Consider the following 21996-nt stretch of genomic DNA (forward strand, 5'->3'; position numbering starts at 1 on the left):
CTGAGCTTGCCAACTGCATATATGAGTAATTCTAGGATAAGGAATATGGGTTCAGAATGAGCAGGTCAGTGTTGAATATCTTAGCTTGGTCATTTATTAGTGGTGGGACTCCGAAACACTCACTCAAGCCCTTTTGATTTCTTTTTATTCATATATTAAAAGGCTCCAATAGCAACAACTGCATTGTTGTCAGGATTATAAGAAAGAGTCCAATCCAGTTCCGGATATTACTTATTTAATAAACAGCAGCTATTGTCATAAATTAACATCTCCTTATTTGCCAATAGCAATTCTTTCTCTTGTTGAAATTACTTCTGATAAGGAACCTGTTTACAATTTTGGAATTTTGCTTTTGGTTAATAATTTCATGTTTTTGAGCTGCTCTTATAACTCCCCTTAGCAAGAGTGAAATCGCCTATGCTGGTTTAAATGCAGAATGATTATTTAAAATTTATTAGCATTTCCTGAAGAGAATTTGCATATCACTCTCCTTGAATTATGTGAAAGAGAGTGATACATTTTTCCAGTGCAGCTGGAAGGAACTCTCATTTTTATAAGGAGACAAAAACAGAATCCCATCTATTTGCTATACCTCCCATTTTTTCTCCTGCTTGTGACAGAAAATGTGCCATCTCAAACAGTCATTGGCAAATAATCACTACTTCTTTCTTCATTTTTTGCTTCATCAAGTCAGCAAATATTCACTGATAAAACCTTATGATTTAAGCACTACTCTAAATTAATCACAACATGCCTTTCTCTTCTATCCTTTCACTCTAGCCTGGTTTGCTATGCTATGAAATGATGCTTCTATTAGTGTTTAACCTTCCTTAATTTTTGAAACAGTCTGATGCTCAGGATACAGAAGGGTTTAATTACAACCCTGGGTGCATTTTACCAGCATTATCTTGCCTCATGTGGCCCCTTGGATACAATTAATCAATTTATTATTTGGCCAGTTTATTAAAAATTAAAATAACACATTGCATAAACGCAAACTTATACCCACAGTGCACATGAGATCCAGTTAGTTCACATTCCTTCAGATACTTCATCCTTTCAAACTATTGCACTTTATCAGTATAATCTATACACAATGTTCCATTTAATTTTTGCTTGTCCTGCTTATATGAGAAAGTTTCATTCCCAAATGAGATTTGGAACATTTCCTAAATTCCTGAAACTGAACAGAATCAAACATCAGAACTTTCTCAGCAAAATGAAAATTACGGATAATATTACAGCCCATCTTAGGGAAGTACATGAAAATGGGCAGGAAGAAAATTTGAAGAATTAAGGGTGGGCATTTGGTCTAGCAGTTAAGATGCTGGTGTCCCATATGGGAATGCCAGGGTTCAGTGCTCAGCTCTGTCTCCTGACTCCAGTTTCTTGCTAATGCAGATCCTGGGAGACAATGGTGATGGTTGAAGTAACTGGGTTCTTGCTGCAAACATGGATATCTGGATTGGGTTCCCAGCTTAACTCTTGGCCTAGCCCTGGCTATTGCTGGCATCTGGAGAGTGAACAAGTAGATGGAAGCACTTTTCCCCTATCTCTCACATAGGAAAAAAAAATCAAGAGTAGGGAATTTAAGAATGGAAAAAATAAGTGTATTTCAGGAAGTAAATTGCATATGCTTATTCGTGATTCAGTAAGAGACATTTTTTTCCCACCAAAAAAATCCAGAATATTGGCAAATTAAAGGAAAAAATAGGAATGAAACTTGGTTTTTGTTTTGCTAATAGGGAAAACAATTTCCAAACTATTGGTTAGCCAGTTAGAATACAGGTACTTTTTTGAATATGCAGATTACTTGATGAATATAAAGGCAGAAAGATAAACAGTATGATTGATCATTAACTGTGAGTTTTAGTAGCACACATTTTTTTAGAAGACCACGCCCTCATGAATTGTAGACTTGTGTAATTCATTATTCCAAAAACTACATGTTCAATACGCTATAGTTTCGAAAAGCAGTTGTGATTCACCAGAATAGCTGTATTACATGTAGATATGATTCCAATAGTTTTATTCCTAAATTATAATATTGCTTCCAATGTGCATATGCATCAAAATGCAACATTATGCTGCAGATAATTAATTAAGAAATTCAGCCAAAATTTTTACTTGATTAGTGGTTGCCATTTTACTACTTCTTTTGGTGATGTTCCAACATTCTACTTAAAACTAAACATGTTGCAATGAGATTATATACTTACTAAACACTAATTATAACATTATGTTTCGATGCCTTTTGTTTATATGGAAGATTGAAATTTAAAAGAGGCAAGCCTAAACAACTGACAATTGCTTAATGTAAGAATACAAAAATAAAAGATGACTGCCTTCCTTAGAGCAAACTAGACACTACTCAAATGTGACTCCTAAAAACAAATTCACATTCTTTCAATAGATGCATAAAACGCTAGAGATAACAAGCATTAGAGAAAACTTCCGCTGAAAAGTTAACTACTGGCCTTATAAAATGTTAATATTATAAGCCATGACCAACTGATTGACACCAGTGAACCAAAATTGCTTTCAGAATTCAATAGGCATTCAAAATTTGATCTTTGTTCTTTAATGCTGTGAGGGGTTATTAAGGATTTATCATCTTTACTTTCAAATCTGTACTGTGATTTCATGATAAGGTACTCACTATATCATGGTCAATACAGAGTATTTTCTCAAGATGGTTACAATATTGACAGACAAAATGTCTTCCACTTGCTCTTAACATATGTTTGTCAAAAATGATTGATTATCCAGCAAAAACACCCTGATGCAAGAGACTGAATGGAGCACAAAAACAAAAACAAGAATAAATGACTTAATAAGATAGAAGAGATAATGTTGGGGATTAGGTAAGCAATTCATCTCAATTGATAAGCAGTGTCCAAAAATTGGGGGAAGTTAAGACTTTTTTCATTCCTTACCTTCTTGCATATGTGTAATATTTATTGCTCGGTATTCATAGTTTAGCTTTATTCTTTGTGTGTATTTTTCGTTTCACTCATTAAAAAGGTGACCCACCTGAGCCATTAGAGACCTTGGCTAATGCTTAGCCGTGTGACTCCAGCCTAATTCCTGGCATAGTGCTGATGATACAGTTCTCCAGAATTATTTTTGTCCAAGCTTACATTTGAGGATAAATTGTCCAGACACCTTAGTCTATTCATTTTTTATTATTGCCTTCAGAGTCACAAAGAAAGGAAAAAAAGGATGAAAATCAGGCTATCAACATAAATTACTAGCTCTTGTTTTAGGCAGATATTTACAGTAAATTGAGCAAGAACTTTGAATAATTTAGAGCAACAAACAACATCCCTCCCCTGTGATAGGGGTGTTTTGATGTGCTAATTGCAATGTTTTGCTTTTTAAAAACTAGGGTACAACATTTTTAGTTCTCATGCAAACTTGCTCCATTACCTATTCAAATGAAGAGTCAAAAATAATGATCTTGGATCTACATAATTTTCCCGAAAAATAAACTGAGAAATTTATGTTCTCTGGGGCATGATAATGAATACAGAGCTGTTGGATCGGTATTCTGCCAAATATTGCTATCCAAATTGCCATTGACCTCCCCACTACAGGCTTCACAGAGTCTTGCTGTCCTTTTCTATTTCTCTCATTCAGTGACTTTCCCTTCTCACTGTTATAGCTCTGCTACAAGTAACGTCAACCAGTGAATTGTGGGAGGAAAATAAAAATGCTATTTTTAAATGGAAAAACTCAGTGCCTGATAGCAATGATACCAAAGAAAATTACATGAGAATAGGGTCCTAGATTATAACATAGAGGACATAGAAACAAGTTGTAAATCTTACTGATTCCCTCTCATTACTTTGTTTTATTGCCCCTTAGGGAACCTAATATATACATCAATTCCATACACCTGTCGATATTGAGAAGCAGTGAATGTAACTCAGATTTTCCTAAAAGGCTATCTAAGTAGTAGATAGAACTTTATGTCCCATAGGTAAATAGATATTTTTTGGAGTGTGTGACTTGGAAAAAACTTCGACCATTCCAGAGACCCAAGTACCCAGCATAGCATGACTGTTAGTCACCGGGTGTTGAGGGATGTTCATAGTGGGTGTAATAAGTAGCAAGCACAATACCAAGTATCAAAACTATGAGACAAAGATGAGAGACCCCAGCCCTGTAGCTTACAGGAGTTTCTCTTTGAAAGGTTGCTGTGAGTATTGTGAGAAAAATCCTAATCACTTTGCTACTTTCTCCAGCTTGTTGCTTTCCACAATCTATCCCATCTTATTTCCTCCTACTGAGCTTAACCCAGTCCCAGTGAGGTCAGGGGTCCAGCAACTCTGCCTCACGCACTGCTAAGTGCTCTATGAGCTTTTCATGAAGCCTACCTCCACGCTCTAAACTCAACTCTGACTTCAACAGTTAGATAAAAAGCCATTTCTATGTCAAACATAATGTAATCTTATCCTTTTTCAGTTATTTTTCCTGATTGGCCTCGCAGATTCTTCCTCCCCTCCCCCCCAAGCTACCTTTTCAATTGTGAGCTCTCAAATAATCAGGTTCATCACCTCATACTCTTTGGCAATTTGTAGCTCTGCCTTTATTTGAGAAATCCAGAAAAGACTCTGGGATATCAGGTTCATTTTGCATAGTAGAGATACCCGGTCTTTTTTTTTTTTTTCATTTTTGAATTAGTGCTTACTTACTGTTAGCCAATAATGTAAAGATCTGTTTGTTAACTTAAAGTTTGGCTTACTCTTGAAAGGCCTGAGGAGTGCCAGAATTAATTAAAATGCACATTAAATGAAGAGAAACACTAAGGAGCAACCAAGGTTAAGGAATGTGGAGTACATCTAAATGTTAGCACATCAAGTATCAAAGTCAATTGTGGAATCAGTTTAAATAATTAGAGTCCAATAAAGACCAATTCATCTGTGTTTTTAGATGCTGGAGAAAATGATGTATTTCAAGAAAGTGAATTGTCAGAGATAAATTTATCTGCACTTTAAAGGATGCTTTCCTTGCTAAAGTTATAAAACTGACATTTACTGGAAATGAGTCCTTCACTTACTCTTTCACCCAACACTTACTGAACACATTTGTTGAGCACCTCCATATTATTGATAAACATTGCTTCAAAGATTAAAAGTCAACCTTTGAGCCTTTTGGTGCATTTTAGTAGCATTATGAATAATACATATTAAATGCACAAATATAAAGAAATAACTATTTCAGTTCATAGAGAGGCAAATTATAGGAAAACAGTAAAAGGAATTCATGTATAGACTAAAAAATACAGAAATATTTCAGACATATGTTAAGTATTCTCTTAATGTCCCCTTGCAGTTGAAATTTTCTGGTCAAATGTTGTTTGCTAAAGATACACAAAAATTCATTACCTAGGGACATGGAACTAAACAACATAATGTATCACTGTCTAATGTTTTTCCTGGCCTTATGGAGGATTAAATAGCATTCTTTCTCAAAAGATTTATTTATTTATTTTTATTTATTTATATTTGGAAGGTAGATTTATAGAGAGAAGCAGATACAGAGAGATACTGTGCTGATCGGAAGCCAGGAGCCAGGAACTTTTTCTGGGTCTCCCAAATGAATGCAAGGTCCGAAGGCTTTGGGCCATCCTCTACTGCTTTCCTAGGCTACAAGCATGGAGCTAGATGGGAAGTGGAGCATCTGGGATATGAACCTGTGCCCACAAAACAAGAATTTAGCCATTAAGCTATTGTGCCAGGTCCATAAACAGCATCTTTTAGGAGAGGATTCATAGGAGCTTAACATTTATTTAGTGGATTTTTTAGTACCAAAAACTTCAAATGGGTCATTTTATGCATGGATTGGTTCAATTAGGCTTGGAGGACTGAAGTGAATGACAGTGATAATAAGGATGATAATAACAATAAAGCAACTGAAAAACAACAATCATTAACCTCTATTTAGCATTTAGTATATGTTAGATACTTAATATTACCAGATTTAGAGGATTAGCAGTTTCTCAGGCAAGTCTTTAGTACTTGGGGTCTTGTACAACACAGTTAAGGACTCATGGGTTAATAGTGGATTATAATGATTTTTCATTAGATGCTGTGAAAATTAAAGGAAACAGCTTGTATGGTTCGTCAAAGTTCTGGGCACTAGGCAAATGCTCACTTTTAGTTTATATTAGAATTATACATAGCATCTCTCATTTGATGGGAAACAAAATCACATATCCTTTCACTAGTAAATCCAAGCTGCCTTTCTACTCCTGATTAATATTTTGACCAAGTATTTGTAGATAATTGCTTTGGGTTTAAATAAAGCTGGAGACAAATCTTTCCTATGCATCTGCAATATAAGTTCTCCCTGTTGTGAAAAGCAGAAATTCCCCCTTCACTCTTCCTCTAACTCCTTATCGCAGAATTATGTATGATGCAGTGGCAGCTACTGCTTATTTTGGGAGAAATCTAGATAAATAAATTAGGATTCCAGGCCTTCATCTCATCCTCTATTACATTGTGTTAAAATCTCCCTTTATTAGATTGTTGAACAAATGTTGAAAAATGCATTCCTTGTATATAACAACTAAGTTCTCAGCAAATCTTAATTCAGTTCCAATATTTCAAGGAAACATAAGTCCGGAACAACTAGACAAAATGCTGTGGTGGCCAGCGAGGTGGGAGTGATATGGGAAATGGTGAAGCAATTTGGAGAAAGCTAATTCCAATAAGGATTGGGATTTTGTTAATTTTACACTTGATATTTCATCTTTTGTTTTATAATTCTGGTTCTTGTCATTTTTCATCTCTTCATTCCATTGCCGTCTCCAGAGAACTAATAGAAACATCTTCCATGAAATCTATGTGCTCATTTTACCGCTCAGCATGTATGCCCAGGCTGTGGCTCATCAGCAAAGGCAGTAGGACACTGAAGCATTTATAGAGATCATTTTCTTAAAATCTGCTATCCTCAATTCTCAGCTTCCGTTTTTAATCTGCTCTGTGCTTTGTAACAATGGGAAGGTGGGTTGATGGCTTTGCTCTTCCTGCCTATCTGACATTCATTTCACATTTCATCAGTGAATTTGTAAACCATGGTTTACATAAAAGCTTCCACAAAGCTTTTATCTCAAAACAGATGGCAGTCACTGTCAGAGCAACCTGACTCTTCAAAGATAGTTTTTCTTGGCTTCTTCCATCATTTTATTCTTTCTTTCTTTTTTTAAATCTCAACAGAATAGTTCTTTCTTGAAATTCTGAAGTGTGGCACTGAATAACAGTCCCCACTGTTCATTCTGAATGTTCACCTTTTTCTCTTTCATGTTTAAATCTATTTAAATATGCATATAAATCCCCATTTCATGGAGCCTTACCAACCCAGCAGGGGTGATTTTTCTCCTGCTTTCAGATTAGAGGACAACACACTAATGCTGTTGCTTGGTTATGTTTCTGTCTTTCCCATCTACCTATCTGTTTGTCCCAACAAAATCTGACTAGGTCAAGAACAATATTTTCTATCAAACCAAGGCTGCCACCAACCTCCACACTGGTCTTCTAGGCTCTGGAAAAATTACTCATTGGCATCTTCCACCCTAGAATGGTGGTCTATAAATTACACTTTCTATGGTCCATGAGCAAACATTGATGTCTCCCTTTTTATTCAGTTGGAGAAAAATAAAAACACGAAAAGTGCATCATGATATGCAAAACAGTAAGAAATGCAAATGTCAGTATTCTTAAGTTTTATTGGAACCCAGCTTCATTCATTCATTGGTATATTGTCTGAAACTGGCTGCAAGTTACCATGGCAGAGCTGAGTCTGTATCCAAAACACCCCAAATTATTTATTGTCTGACTCTTTTCAAAATAACCTTTTCTGATCCCTACTCTAAAACCTTGCTACTTCAAGTGTAATCTGGGCATACTTGGGAGCTTCTTCGAAACACCCAGAACCACTGACTTACAATCTGCAGTTGAACAAGCTCCCCAGAAGAATCAGAAAGGTGTAAGAAATGCTGGTCTGAGACACATCACACTGCTTTAACATTGTTTGTCAATATTTTAACAGATGGAAAAATAGATTTCATGGCCAGAATGATAAAATGCATGCCTATGGCAGATCTATGTAATTTAAGATAAATTAAGGTCACTGCAAAATAACAAAATACAATGCACTGGAATGAAGTACAATATGAAGCTAAAAAAAGTAAGCAAGATCAGGTAAAGCAGGAGAAATGTACTGAGGATTCTCTCACTTAGCAATGTATTCATTTAGAAACATATATTTCAACTTTATTAATATGTATACAACATAATTTACACATATTCAATAAGTTGTTATTTATGTAGAGATGAAAAGCTTACAGAAAGTTCATGGAAGCAGCATATTACAGAAAAACTGCATGGTTTTCAACATTTGTTTTGCACCAAAACAAACTTATTTTTAAATTTCAATTTTGTTCAAACTTTTTGAAACATAATCATATAGTCTATATTTTTAGTGTGAAATGTAACCCCACAGCAGCAATCTTTAATATTTTACAGGTTACTGTATAAATCATTTATCATGAATTTGAATTTACTTGCTTAATAACCTTTGTAGTGATACGATTTGGTCATGTGATGTCTTGAGAGTGAATACAAAGTTACTTTGGTGCATGAAAATATCAAGAGACTTATTCAAAATCTCTGCTGGAGTACTCAGCAATTTCAATGTGTACTTGGCAGTTGCAAATGTCAGCAGCTTGTAGAACTAACAATTCATGTAAAGTCCTAGCAATGCATTTGCTGTTGTTGAAGTTACCAGCTGATAGTTCACATTTGCAATCCTACACTGAGATTATAGCCACAACCGTAAAGCAGAAAACTATCCTTTAAAATTGAAGAACCTTAGACAGAGTACCCCCCCAAATTTATACAAGTGACTTGTTATTACTGATTTGTGGAATTCAGTTCTTCAGTCAACGAATATTTAGAGAATCACTGACACATAGTAGGGTCTGCGCTAGGAACTGAGAATACTGAGCAAACAAGAATATTGTCCCTTGTCTCCCGCAATTCACATCTAATTGAGCAGAGAGTAATACTGATAGAATCACAAAATAAATATTTAGTAAATAAATGAAGCAGTGTTATGACAGAAGGATGCCCAGTGTTATCTTTTACAGTACTTAACAGGATGCTGTCCTAGTCTACAGCATCAGGTGGACAGGAAGCCTTTTCTGTTCTCAGAAGAAATGACATTTAACTTGTGCTTAGGTTTAAAAAGAGTTAAGTGGTAATGTGAGCGTCGGGAGAGATGGGTAATATGTAAATGTGGCCAGCTCAACAAATCCACAAAATCTGTCAAAGCCCTGTGAGCAGAGAGAACATGAGTTTGAGAAACTGAAAGTTGGCCAGTTGCCTGAAACATTCATGATGGGGGTCCTTGGAAAGAGTGGAATATGCCAACTAAGAGGTAGACGGAGGCTAGACCAGGAAGACTCTTAGAAACCATGAGGAAGTTACTGGTATTTATCTTAAGTTCTATGAGAGTTATAAAAATGAATTTGGGAGTATGAATCTATCACTCAGATAAGAGTACATAGCCGAAATGATATGATGATTGCAGAAATGGAGAAAAGAGATTTAGAAGCCAAAACTGAAAGGAGTTTGTGATAAATTTGTTTTGGCAGCACAAGGGATAGAAAGAAGTTCAAGGATGGCGTAGCTTCTTGCTTAGTCCAACAATCCGAATGATGTTTTTATTCTTATGATGTAAAAAATCTTATTGTGCCTGCTTACTAATCAAAGTCCTATCAAGTCAATGAGAATATTCAATGGAATGGCAGTTAGCTATGTATTTATTTAAAGTGATGTCTTCTTTTAACAGATATGCAACAAATGTATGATTTGGTTTTCATATTTTACCAAGGCTCTTAGCACTGGTTTCAGTCTTCTGCTGTCTTTACTGATTTGCTTTGAGAGAACTCAATGCCCAACTGTACCTAGATTTTATTATACATTTTAAATACACAATGTCTTACTTTTCTAGGCCATATGTCTAGTTTTGGTGGAGAAAGAATAATTTCTCAATCAGAGTAAAATTCCATGGAAACATGATAGACTATGAAAATTTCAACATCACACAGCACATAAAAGCTTCTAAGCCATTAAAAGAAACATCTGAAATATATGTGCTATTTTTAAATTAGAGTAATACACACTAAATTTAAGACTAATAAATAGTTAAAATAGCTAAATGAAAACATTTTTTATGTCATAACCACTTTGATCATAATCTCTTCTTACATGGCATACATGAATTTACTTACTGCAATTCTATTCACATTTGTTTCAGGAGGTAAGTGTTGAGAATATATAATTTGAAAGAATATTTTTGAATGTGGTTGTTCAAAAAGAGAAAATACACAAATGCAACCATTTTTACTATCTGGTATGAATGAATGCGTAACTCCATTTTGAAACTGGCTAACTTTTCATTCCAAAATGATTTTAATTTATTTTGTATAAGCTGAAATGTTTTGCAGTGTAAACATTGTCACTTATGGTAGCCTTTCGGATCTGGACACAGGATACTTAAAATAATGCACATGGCCCAAAGTCTTACCAGTTATCAACTGGATTATTTACAAAACTAATGTAATGACCTTTCTTAATGTATTTATTTAATCTCATATTTTTTGGTTCCACTGATTATTATCATGCATTGTTTATATTTTGGCTTATTTATTTAAAATATATACAGAATATGTAATTGTATTCACACACTTTCCTGTGTTTTGAATATTCATTGACTAATAAGTATGCCTGATTAAGCAACTTTATTATTCAGGTATTATTATTTTATCATTATAAGTTCAATAGTTATTACATTAATTATTTAGTATATACGTATATTTTATGTACCAATTTAGTTCCTATAAGCAGTTAAAAATGTGATCATGCATAAAATACACTATATTCTGTTTCTCAACACACTTAATCCTGTACTCTTTTCAATCTATTTTAATAAAATAAAAAGCTATCGAGGAATAAATAATGTATATTTCATAAAATATGAGAACCCGTCATTTTTTAATAAAACAGATGAGAACAATAAACTGTCAAGTGAAATCCTGGAATTATCCATCAATGCAGGCAAAATTTGGTATTTGTTATGGCCCCTATATCTTTTCAAAGTAACTTGGAGCAAAGAACTCTGCACTATTCAAAGATTCAGTATTGACTATATTACATTGAAGAACATATAATTTTTAAACAATCTATTACCTGAACATGTATTTATTTGGAAGACTACAAAGCCACGTAACTACAAGGTTAAAGATTCTTGAATTGTTGGTTTAAGTGTCAAGAGAATGACAATTATAAATCCTGTCACAATGTCACAATAGTGTGAAGCAAATGTATGTGAAGAGTTCTCCATTTCATTAATCTTTTCCATGAAAATCTTTAAATACTGACTTAGTTTCACAGAAAACAAGACAGTATTCAGCTTTAATACTTACTGATACTACAAACCTTGTCCAGCTCAGGAGCACAGCTGTCCAACTGATCATTTTTCACAGGAGGCATTAAATTCATTACCTAAATTGTTACCTTGATGTTCATACAAATATATTTATATTGCATAGCATAGGTAGCATAAGCAAAGCTTTAGGGAAGGTAATGCTAAGCTTGAAAGTTAGTAGAAATAAATCAGGTGAACTGATTTGTATTTTTAAGATCTATTGAATTTTGGATAGCATAACTAGCTATAAATCCCCAAAGATCCACACTTTAAAAACCCAAAGAATATCACCTTGCAGACATGTACATTATAAAGACAAATCCTGATAATCTTCATACAGTGAAAATGATAAGTTCAACATTAATAACATGTTTTGGCAAAGACAACCATTTTCCAATCTTTTACAGTTGAGTGTTTTCTACATACATTTTTCACATCATTGACACGCCCTGAAAAGGCCAGCCTTATGCAGAAGTGAAGCAGGCAATGACCTCCATGAAGAGCAGGGCACGTTTTCCCTTTCAGCCCATCAAGAAATTCAATGATTGAAGTGCTGCTTTTTCTCTGTTAAAATGTGCCTCTGGACAGCATAGGATTGGTTAGGTATTCGTCTTCAGATGAATTTGCATATCAGATCTTCCCCCAAGTGACAGCTGTATGAGAGCAAAGTGTTAAGTTTGATGCACAAAGAAACCTACTAGGGAAGCAAGAGGACTTTTATAGTTTTAGTTGCAAAGGGTAGAGAGAGTACAAGGACAGAGTGGTGCCATGGCTGACTTCACATTCTGCTAGTAAGGCTGACCTTGATTTTTACAACCCAGTGGGGCTCATGATGCCATTGCTGCCTGTGACTCCGCTCAGTGTGGACACTGCTCAAAGCCTGAGTGGGGCTGACCTGCTTTCACCATAGCCTGTTGCACTGAGGTGGCAAAGACAGCTGACGGCAACACTGGAGCTTCAGCTCTCAAGAGCTGCATTGTGACTCTTCGCATTTTACGAATTTCATTTTCTTGAATTTCTCCTATAGGTCCCCCTTTCAATTGCTTTCCTTATGGAAAGCCCTTTCCAGCCTTGGAACTCTTTCAATACAAATTAAACAAAGGAAGTGTTACCTTTGCCCTCGTCATAATTGCTGAGACTAAATCATAGAGAAGGACAATTCCATGTTGGCATTCTGACTACATACAGATTTTAAAGTAGTGATTTTGGTGTTGCTCTCTCAATGGAAAAATCACTGCTTTCTTCTTTAAAAGCAATAACATGGGAACAACAAAACGTCAAACAATATGTTTAATAATAGTGTCATAATTTGACTAAAATTGAATTGTACTATCAGCTCCTTCTTCTGCATTATCATCTCAGAAATATTTTGTGGTGTTAAATATTTGTACATGACTATGAGAGTGAACAACAATCTGAGAATTTCCAGCACAATTTCGAGTATAAGTAGTTGATCCAATTTCCACCCAACTTACCTAACTTGTAATGTGTTTATCCAATCAAATAACCACGCTCTGAAACTCTATAGAAGTTGTAAAGATGTTCCTTTTTCTGGCTGGGTAGATTTTAGCCTTTACATTTTATAACCCCCTTTGAGAAACCAAGTTCTATGTGTTCTAGTTTAACCTCATGAGGTTTTTAAGCTCATCCATCAAAAATATTTTCAAGAACTTTACTTCCTAAAATTTATCATATCTGCATTTTCTACACGCTGGTCATGGATATAAGACTGTTACTCAGAGAGAAAATTAAACATGAATTTTTCTTCTTCATTAGTCAAATTTTACCAATTTATGCCATCCTATTTTACATTTGTTTGTTGTAAAGGTGGGGTGAAGATTAACTTTCTGTTTTTGTGTGTGCTAACTTCATGTTTGAATCACAGATTACTTGATAATACAAATGATCTGAGTTCTGTTCCCCTCCTTTGGCTGCATTAAAATGTGGTTGCTAATTATAGAACATTCTTTTTCAGATAAGGTAAGCCCTACATAGTTTATTTGTTAGTTCAGAGGTAGGTCTATGCTAGCAAAACAACAGGAATTACTTAAATATAATAGTTGAGTGGTAAGAACAGGTCATGCTTATGGATATACTTACAATTACTTCTGAAGGACGGCGCCAGTTGGCCTATGATGCTTGTGGGTATTAGCTGATAACCCTAAAAGCAAACATCGAAAAGCACAGTAAGAATTGTGTACTTAAGGTGCTATTTAAATGATGTCAAATATCTACTTATAAGGAACTGAAAAAGTAATGATGCTGTAGTCCATGAACTGCAGAAGAAAGTCTAATTTGCATAACATGAATTTTAAACAGCAAAATATTAGTAAAGCAAAGGTATCAGTGTTCATCCATCTGCCAAAGAGAAAATTAAAATCAGTTAAGTAGGCATGGGTGCTGCAGCACAGAGAGCTAAGCTTCTGCTTGAGGTACTCTCACCCCATATCATGGCGTTTGGCTCCAGTCACCTCAGTACTTCCTATCCAGTTTTCTGTTAAGACTGAAAGGAATATCAGCAGATACTTTTTTTGTAACAATAAATAAACTTTGTGTAGCAATGTTAATATATTTAATGTACCAAAATTCTCCCAAAACATGAAACATGACCTAAAGTTTTAAATATAGGGATTTTCTTAAACTACAAAGTTAACTCTTTCATCCAGTCAAGAAATAAAACAGAATGCTGTGAACCCCGTTAGAGTGATGAGGAATATAGGACATGTTAATTACTATATTGTTTAAGGACATGAAAATATTTTATTGGCTCATAAGCTTATTTACATGTTAGCATTTGAAGCTCAATATAAAATGTATGTAATAAGTTGTAAAGTTGGAGCCTGTAGGTTGGCACAACAGACTAATCCTCCATCCTGAGAGGCCAACATCCCATATGGGCGCAGGTTCTAATCCTGGCAACTCCACTTCCCATCCAGCTCCCTGCTTCTGGCCTGGGAAAGCAGCAGAGGATGGCTCAAGTCCTCGGACCCCTGTACCTGCATGGGAGACCTGGGAGGAGCTCCTGGCTCCCGGCTTCAGATTAGCTTCATTCTGGGTATTGCGGCCATTTGTAGAGTGGACCAGTGGGCGGAAGACCTTCTCTATCTCTACTTCTCTCTCTGTAAAACCTGCCCCTCAAATGAAAAGAAATAAATCTTTAAAGAAATAAGTTGTATGCTACAATTTTAAATCATGTACTGTGACTACCCTTACATTATTCAAAATACAATGCAGTATTCAAAAAATTACTATTACAGTATTTATTCCTTATGACAACGAAGAATAGCTTTGACCACAAGTTAGTGAAAAAGCCGTTTGGGTAAGAATGTAGCTAGTTCAGTCCTAATTTGAAATACATTTGTATTTGTAAATTTGAACCAGCATTTTCTTTTCTCTCACTGCTCCAAGTAGTCCAAAGACTCATGGAAAAGACTATATGGGAGCACGTGGTCACACTAAATTTAATCCAACAGCAGGGGGTGTATAATATAAAAATCATTTTCTGCGGTGGGAAGAAACCTCTAAAACTGGTTCTATGTAACAGGTTTCAAGAAGCACAAAATTAATAGCAATCTTACAGCAATGCTGAGATTGCACACTTGATGAAGAAGTTGGTGGCCATTATTAGTCTCTGCAATAAGAATCATGCATTACGCTGCAGTAAAGGGTGAGATCATATCACTCCACAGTCGTCATCCGTTGTACTCAGCGCAGCTCTCCTTTGATTTTCCCTAATGGCAGAACTGCCCTAGAAGTGGTGGCCAAACAATTGTTGTGAACAGAATTACCTCCCCCTAGTGGTCAGCTATGATGATTGCAGCCAGAACAACGTGAGCAATGGTTTTGCTTATGCATTTATTCATGGTCTCCAAGGAGTTCCCACTGAAAATGTTTTTTTTATTATATCGTTAATAGTTCAGCATAAATTTCTAAAACCTTAATTTAAAAAATATTTGGAATATGATAGGTGTAAGTAAATCTCTTATCAAATTCTTTCCACCTGACATTCTACAAATTAATATTTTGTTCCTATTTTATTCCTACCCTCCCTTTGTTATTCTCAGCCATATTTATACCTAAATTATGTATGTATATATAGTTTCTATCAGTGTTTTACTATTTCAAGTTTCTCTATGCTACTGAACCATTATTTCAAAAATTCCCACTATGACTCTGATGTATTTCCTTTGTGGGCTCAGTGTGAACAGAAAATAAAGATGCCCCTGACAGGACCATGATCTACCTGAATCTAAACACTATGCAACTCCTTCCTATAAAACAATTACCTAGAATGTTCTTCGGTTTCCGGTGCAATCTTATTGCCTCGGATACTAATAACTGGTTTAGAAAGCGACATCAAGGATGATGTTGTAATCATTCTGAACCATTTTAACATACTTTTCCTACAAAGATTTTTGCTATTTTGCTTTTAATCTTTTTAAAAAAAAACATTTATTTACTTTATTGGAAAGGCAGATGTACAGAGAGGAGAGACAGAGAGGAAGATCTTCCTTTCAATGGTTTACTCCCCAACTGGCTGCAACGGCCAGTGCTGCTCCAACCCGAAGCCAGAAGCCAGGAATTTCTTTCCAGGTCTCCCACGCGGGTGCAGGGTCCCAAGGCTTTGGGCCGTTCTGGACTGCTTTCCCAGGCCACAAACAGGGAGCTGGATGGGAAGTGGAGCTGCTGAGATTAGAACCTGCGCCCATATGGGATCTTGGCGCGTTCAAGGCGAGGACCTTAATTATTACGCTATAGTGCCTGACCCACTTTTACTCTATCTTAAGGAAGATATAATAAAGCAGTAGTTACAATTCAAAATTTTGCTTTAAAAGTCTTAAGAACCCAATGAAGATTTAATGGTTACATTTGGTACTTTATTTCTTTTTTGTTGAAATAACTAGGGAAAAGCAGGCATTTAAAGTGGAATGTCTATCAAAGAAATGGCTGTGTAATTGTGGCTAAGTCATCATAAAAGTGTTCATATTCAATCCTGAACAGGATGCATCAATGCAAGAATTACCAAAGAGTGGACAGCGCTTCTTTGGAAATCTAGTGAGGATTAAACGGAATCCTGGATGGACCAAATGTTACCCTTGACTGCCTTTTTTTTTTTTTTAAGAAATGGATGTCAATGAAGTATAATTTACATGTAATAAAATGTACACATTTAAAATGTTCAGTTTGGGTCAGTAATTGTCACACCAGAAAATATTTCATCTGTTCCTTAGTAGTTCCAAAAGCCAGGCAAGCTATTTTTGACTTCCACCACAACAGATTTTTTTTTTTTTGCCTGTCCTGGAAATTAATAAAAGTAAAACCACACATTAGCCTTTTAGCCATTTCATCTCTTCCACCATTTGATCCAAGCATTGTTTTACACTTCCACTGAGCTTTATTTGTGGATTATTTAAAACATTTGGGCTCAATCCACAACAGTGCAGATACGGAAAAAACCCAAATACCCATTCAAAAGAACAATACACAAAGAAACTGTGGTACATCTACTCTATGGAATATTACTCACTAATCAAAAAGAATAAAACTCTACCAATTGCAACTAAGAGTCACAACTGGAGACCATTATTCTCAGTGAAATAAGCAAGTCACGAAAGAACAAATACCATATGTTCTTTCTAGTATAAGGCACTCTTCATGCAAAATATAAAACAGATAGATATATAGGTAAACAAGTATAAAAATATATTCTCATGGATGAACTATAGAATGGAGACTAGAATATCTGGAAGTCAAGATATGTCACTGTACACATCCCTACTCACAAAAGAAAGGACTCCCAATGAAACAGTTAAATATACTACAATTTGAAACTAGATTCTCTACCATTGCCAATGCCTACAATGTCAAGATATGCTTAAATAGCAGAACGTTGGACTTGTGACTATTGCTAAATGACTATACTACTGTAATACTGGGGGAGGCGGGATAGTGAGATAGGAAAACGGGGAGGTAAGAAGGGGAAGAAACGTGGGGAATCCCTATACCAAAAAGTTGTATCCTGGAAAATAACAGCACTAAAAAACAAAACAAAACTAAATTAAACTATAATACACATGCTCCTTTTCCTAACCATATTGACTAATTTAAATCATTTTAAATTTCTTTGCAAGTTATGATGTAAGAAGGTATTTTAAAACATTCATGGTAGGGACTAGTGCAGTGGCTCAACAGGCTAATCCTCCACCTCACAGCACTGGCATTCCATATGGGTACTGGTGTGAATACAGGCTTCCCCACTTCTGATCCAGCTCCCTGCTTATAGCCCGGGAAAACAATGCAGAATGGCCAAAATTCTTGGGCCCCGACACTTATACTGGAGACCCACAAGAGCTCCTGGCTCGTGGTTTCTGACCAGCCTAAGATCTTCCTCTGTCTGTTCTCTCTGCAAATCTGCCTTTCAAATGAAGATAAATATATATACTTTAAAGTTCATGGTAAACGCATTCAAACAAACTCATTTTGTTGCAAAACAGTTTTGAAATACATGCATAATTTCTTTCCTAATATGAATTTTCCATGAACTTTTGAAAACTGTATTATTTGAAGCATAACCTTAGTTTATTATGATACTCCCGTTTAAGATCATTGTGTCAGGCCAGGGGGATCAATGGAATAGACCATCAATGATAATTGGAATAAGTAATCAGGAGTCTAATTGAACATGATAAATGAAAAGAATGATTATAAGACAAAACCAATGGACAAATGCCTCTAAATGTGAATTATCACATTGTCCATCACCCCCTTTTATTTAACACAGTGCAGACAATAGGAAGTTATTTCCTAGTATGCAGAGTGCATGCACTTCGGGAAAATAAGCTGAGAACATGTATATGGCAATGTTATCAATAGGATCTATTCACAATTTTAATTAGATATTATTTCATTTATTGTTTGAATGATAAACAGACTAAATACCACATTTTAGGTAGCAGATCCCAGTTTTCGTGTTCAGATTTTAGGTACTTGTTTTTTATTACTGTTATCAATGTGGCAACTTAAATATATTCCAACTGTAAGTTCATACTAATGTGTTATCCTACCTTATTATTGCAGAAGTAATAATACAAAGTCAACTAGAATGACAAGCAATTTTATTTAATGAAAATCCTCTGAATGTGTGTACATTTTTAAAAGTATCTTTTATAGTAGAGTTGGCGAGTTGTTCAATCAACCGCTTCATGTGACATTCATCTGCAACTATCATGTACACAGAAGCTTGTTGGGACAAATATCACTTGTCTGGAAAGGACAGTCAGGCTCTGAGAGTCTTGATTGGGCAGAATTGCAAAGAAGAAAAGACACGAACAAGCAATTCGATTCCCATGAGTTTCGAACTGAAGTTTTCTGAATGAATTGTTTTTGAAACAGAGTACTCGGAGGATCACTTTGTTTTCACTGATTTTTCAGCATCAAAATGAAATTGAATAACAACAAGCATGATATTAATGTGGATCCAACACTGTATTACTTTTGGAAATATGGAAACACTAAGGATTGAGCTGAATACACGAATGCCTTGTTTTCTGAATTAAACCACACCTTTTCTTTTAACCCTCTTTGCTAGTCCTGCAAGTTCCCCAGAGTAGGGCAGGCGATGAGGGAGCTATGTTTTAAAACAGTTTTTATGATTGTAAAACACATTGTGGAATACATTCATTTCACAAAAATAAAAGTGTAAACATTTTGTATCTGTAAGCTTCACAAAAAGCCAGATTTTAATTAAAAACCAGTAAGACGAAGCCTAATGCTCTGTGATGTGGAACCCGGAGCAGGACATTAAAACTAACAACTAAGGCTATGACAAATATGGTGAGACAACCAAAGCATTAGGAACCCTGTTTTAATTAAATAAGATACATTTAAAGGTCAATTTTTATCTTGCTGTATTCTCGCTGGCATCAGCACATATTCAGTATTTATGAATAATCAGAATGATGTAAACTTTTCCATTTGCGATGAGTTTTTTAAATCATCAATCTGAACGCTGAACAACACATTCCAGTGACTTCTCTGCAAATCCCATAAACATCCAAGAAGAGACGAAACTCTACACCTTCTTTATCATAAGCAAAAATTGTGCTTCATACGTTATCTTCTCTACTCACAAGCTGATATTCAGAAACTTTAGCGTGGTAGGGATTGGTATCTGGACCTTGTTTTGCAAATCTATCCCTCTTTGTGTCTTTTTTGTTGACCTTGGAAGAGAATATATACTAGAAATTTTCATTTAAAGTTAACAGATACAGAAATTGAGTTAGAAACTTGCAAAAGTATCTGAATGGATACTGAATGAATAGTATCTGAATGGAGTTTATAGGTTTTTGTTTTGAATAGCATCTGGAAACTGACCCTTAAAATACTTTTAGATACAACATTTGTTTGTTTGCTATCCTCTGATTTTATTTTAAAAAAAGTCATAATATTTACTCAAATTGAAATGATAAGTTTCAATAGACAAAAATCACAGGAAAAATCTGACATAAAATATATTACTAATCTGTAGCTTCATAGAAGAAGAAAACAGTTTAAAAGTTAAAAAACAAAAACAAACAAACAAACAAAACCCAGAAAATGGAACCCTAAAATTTGGCATCTAAGGGCCTGGCGTGATGCGACTAAAATCTTTGCCTTGAATGCACTCGGGATCCCATATGGGCGCAGGTTCTAATCTCAGCAGCTCCACTTCCCATCCAGCTCCCTGCTTGTGGCCTGGGAAAGCAGTCAAGGGTGGCCCAAAGCTTTGGGACCCTGCACCTGCATGGGAGACCCAGAAGAAGCTCCTGGCTCCTGGCTTCAGGTTGGCTCAACTCCAGCCGTTGCGCTCACTTGGGGAGAGAACCATCAGACGAAAGATTTTTCTGTCTGTCTCTCCTCCTCTCTGTCTATCCGCCTTTCCAATAAAAATAAATAAATCTTTTTAAAAATGGCACTTAAATGCTGGTACCATGGTTAGATTTGAACCTAACAAATTATCAAAATATAGTATCACATGCAAAATTAGATTAAAATGTGATTACTTATATGTTAATAAATTATGTTAATCACCCACAAAGATGAATGTCAGTAAATGTATAATCAAAGTGTTTCTCAAGTTGCTGTAATTACATTTTCCTTCCTAGTAAATATGATTTGGGGAAACTTAAGGTGAATCTCTCTGGTATCATTAAAAATATTCTGATTTATTTCTTTGGTTTTTCTATTTTATTGCCAAGTATTATTCTTATATAACACATCACACACATTTTCCATCTTTATTTTATTGTAAATAGCTATTTTTTCAGCTTTGAAGCTGAACTCTGATCTTCTGAAAATTATTGAGTTGCAGAAGCTGATAAATAACTAATGTCTCCTGGTTTGCCTTCTATTTAGTTCTTTGAAACTGTATTTCATATATATTTATATATCTTTTAAAGATTGTGTATTTTAGAGGTTGGTGTTGTGGCAGTGTGGATTAAGCCACTTGGGATGCCCCTTTCCATTGTCAGAGTGTCTAGAAATGAATTCCACATCCACTTCCTGTTAATGTGCATTCTGGGAGGTGGCAACTTAGGGTGCAAGTACTTGGGTTGCTTCTATCCATGAAGGAGACCAAAATGGAGCTTCTGGCTGTCGGTTTGGGTAGTGTTCCCCCCAGGCCTAGGTGTTGTAGGGATTTGGGAAGTGAGTTAACAGATGGGAGATGTGTCTGTCACTCTACCCATCAAATCAATAAAAGTAAACTTTTAGAAATTGTATGTTTTAAAAGCAATCAAGATGCCATGAAATGAGTGCACATGGCTTTTGTAATCAGACAGCCTTAGGTCTGAATTCTGGCTCAACTCCGTATTAGCTGAGTGTTGTGCATGTGTTTTATCATCCCTGTCTTCGTGTTCCATCTATGGGGGTTGTTGGGGAATTACCATGAGATAATATATGAGAGGACTTTGAAAAGCTCATGGAGAATTGGAATTGAAAGATCTTTTTTGTGAAAAATTTTGAATTCCAGAAATAGATTTTTTATAATATATACTTTCTTTTTTTTTTTTAAAGATTTATTTTTATTATTTTTTCATTGGAAAGGCGGATATACAGAGAGGAGAGACAGAGAGGAAGATCTTCCGTCCGATGATTCACTCCCCAAGTGAGCGCAACGGGCCGATACTATGCCAATCCGAAGCCAGGAGCCTCTTCCGGGTCTCCCACACGGGTGCAGCATCCCAAAGCTTTGGGCCGTCCTCCACTGCTTTCCCAGGCCACAGGCAGGGAGCTGGAAGGGAAGCGGGGCTGCCGGGATTAGAACCGGCGCCCATATGGGATCCCGGGCGTGCAAGGCGAGGACCTTTAACCACTTGTGCCACCGCGCCGGGCCCTATAATATATACTTTCCATGAGTTCCCTCCACTCCAGTTTTCTTCCCTTCTATTTTAGGTAGTCTTTATTTTTAAAAATGTATTTATTTTTTTGATGCTGTTCCGTAGACACAGGGACTCCCCCTTC

The 21996-nt window shown here is 35.7% G+C and overlaps 1 protein-coding gene across 2 annotated transcripts in view; it reads right to left on the reverse strand.

Annotated features, from left to right (window-relative positions):
- Nucleotides 1-21996, reverse strand: part of HTR2C (5-hydroxytryptamine receptor 2C) — a 195531-nt gene that overhangs the window by 157064 nt on the left and 16471 nt on the right. For both annotated transcript variants that reach the window (XM_040999740.1, XM_040999741.1), the window contains exon 2: nucleotides 13603-13657. The gene's annotated coding sequence lies outside the window, so the exon portion shown is untranslated. The remainder of the gene's footprint in view (nucleotides 1-13602; nucleotides 13658-21996) is intronic.

The sequence above is a fragment of the Ochotona curzoniae genome, unplaced genomic scaffold (assembly GCF_017591425.1).
Source record: "Ochotona curzoniae isolate NIBS_2020 unplaced genomic scaffold, NIBS_Ocur_1.0 scaffold_1852, whole genome shotgun sequence".
NCBI lineage: Eukaryota > Metazoa > Chordata > Mammalia > Lagomorpha > Ochotonidae > Ochotona > Ochotona curzoniae.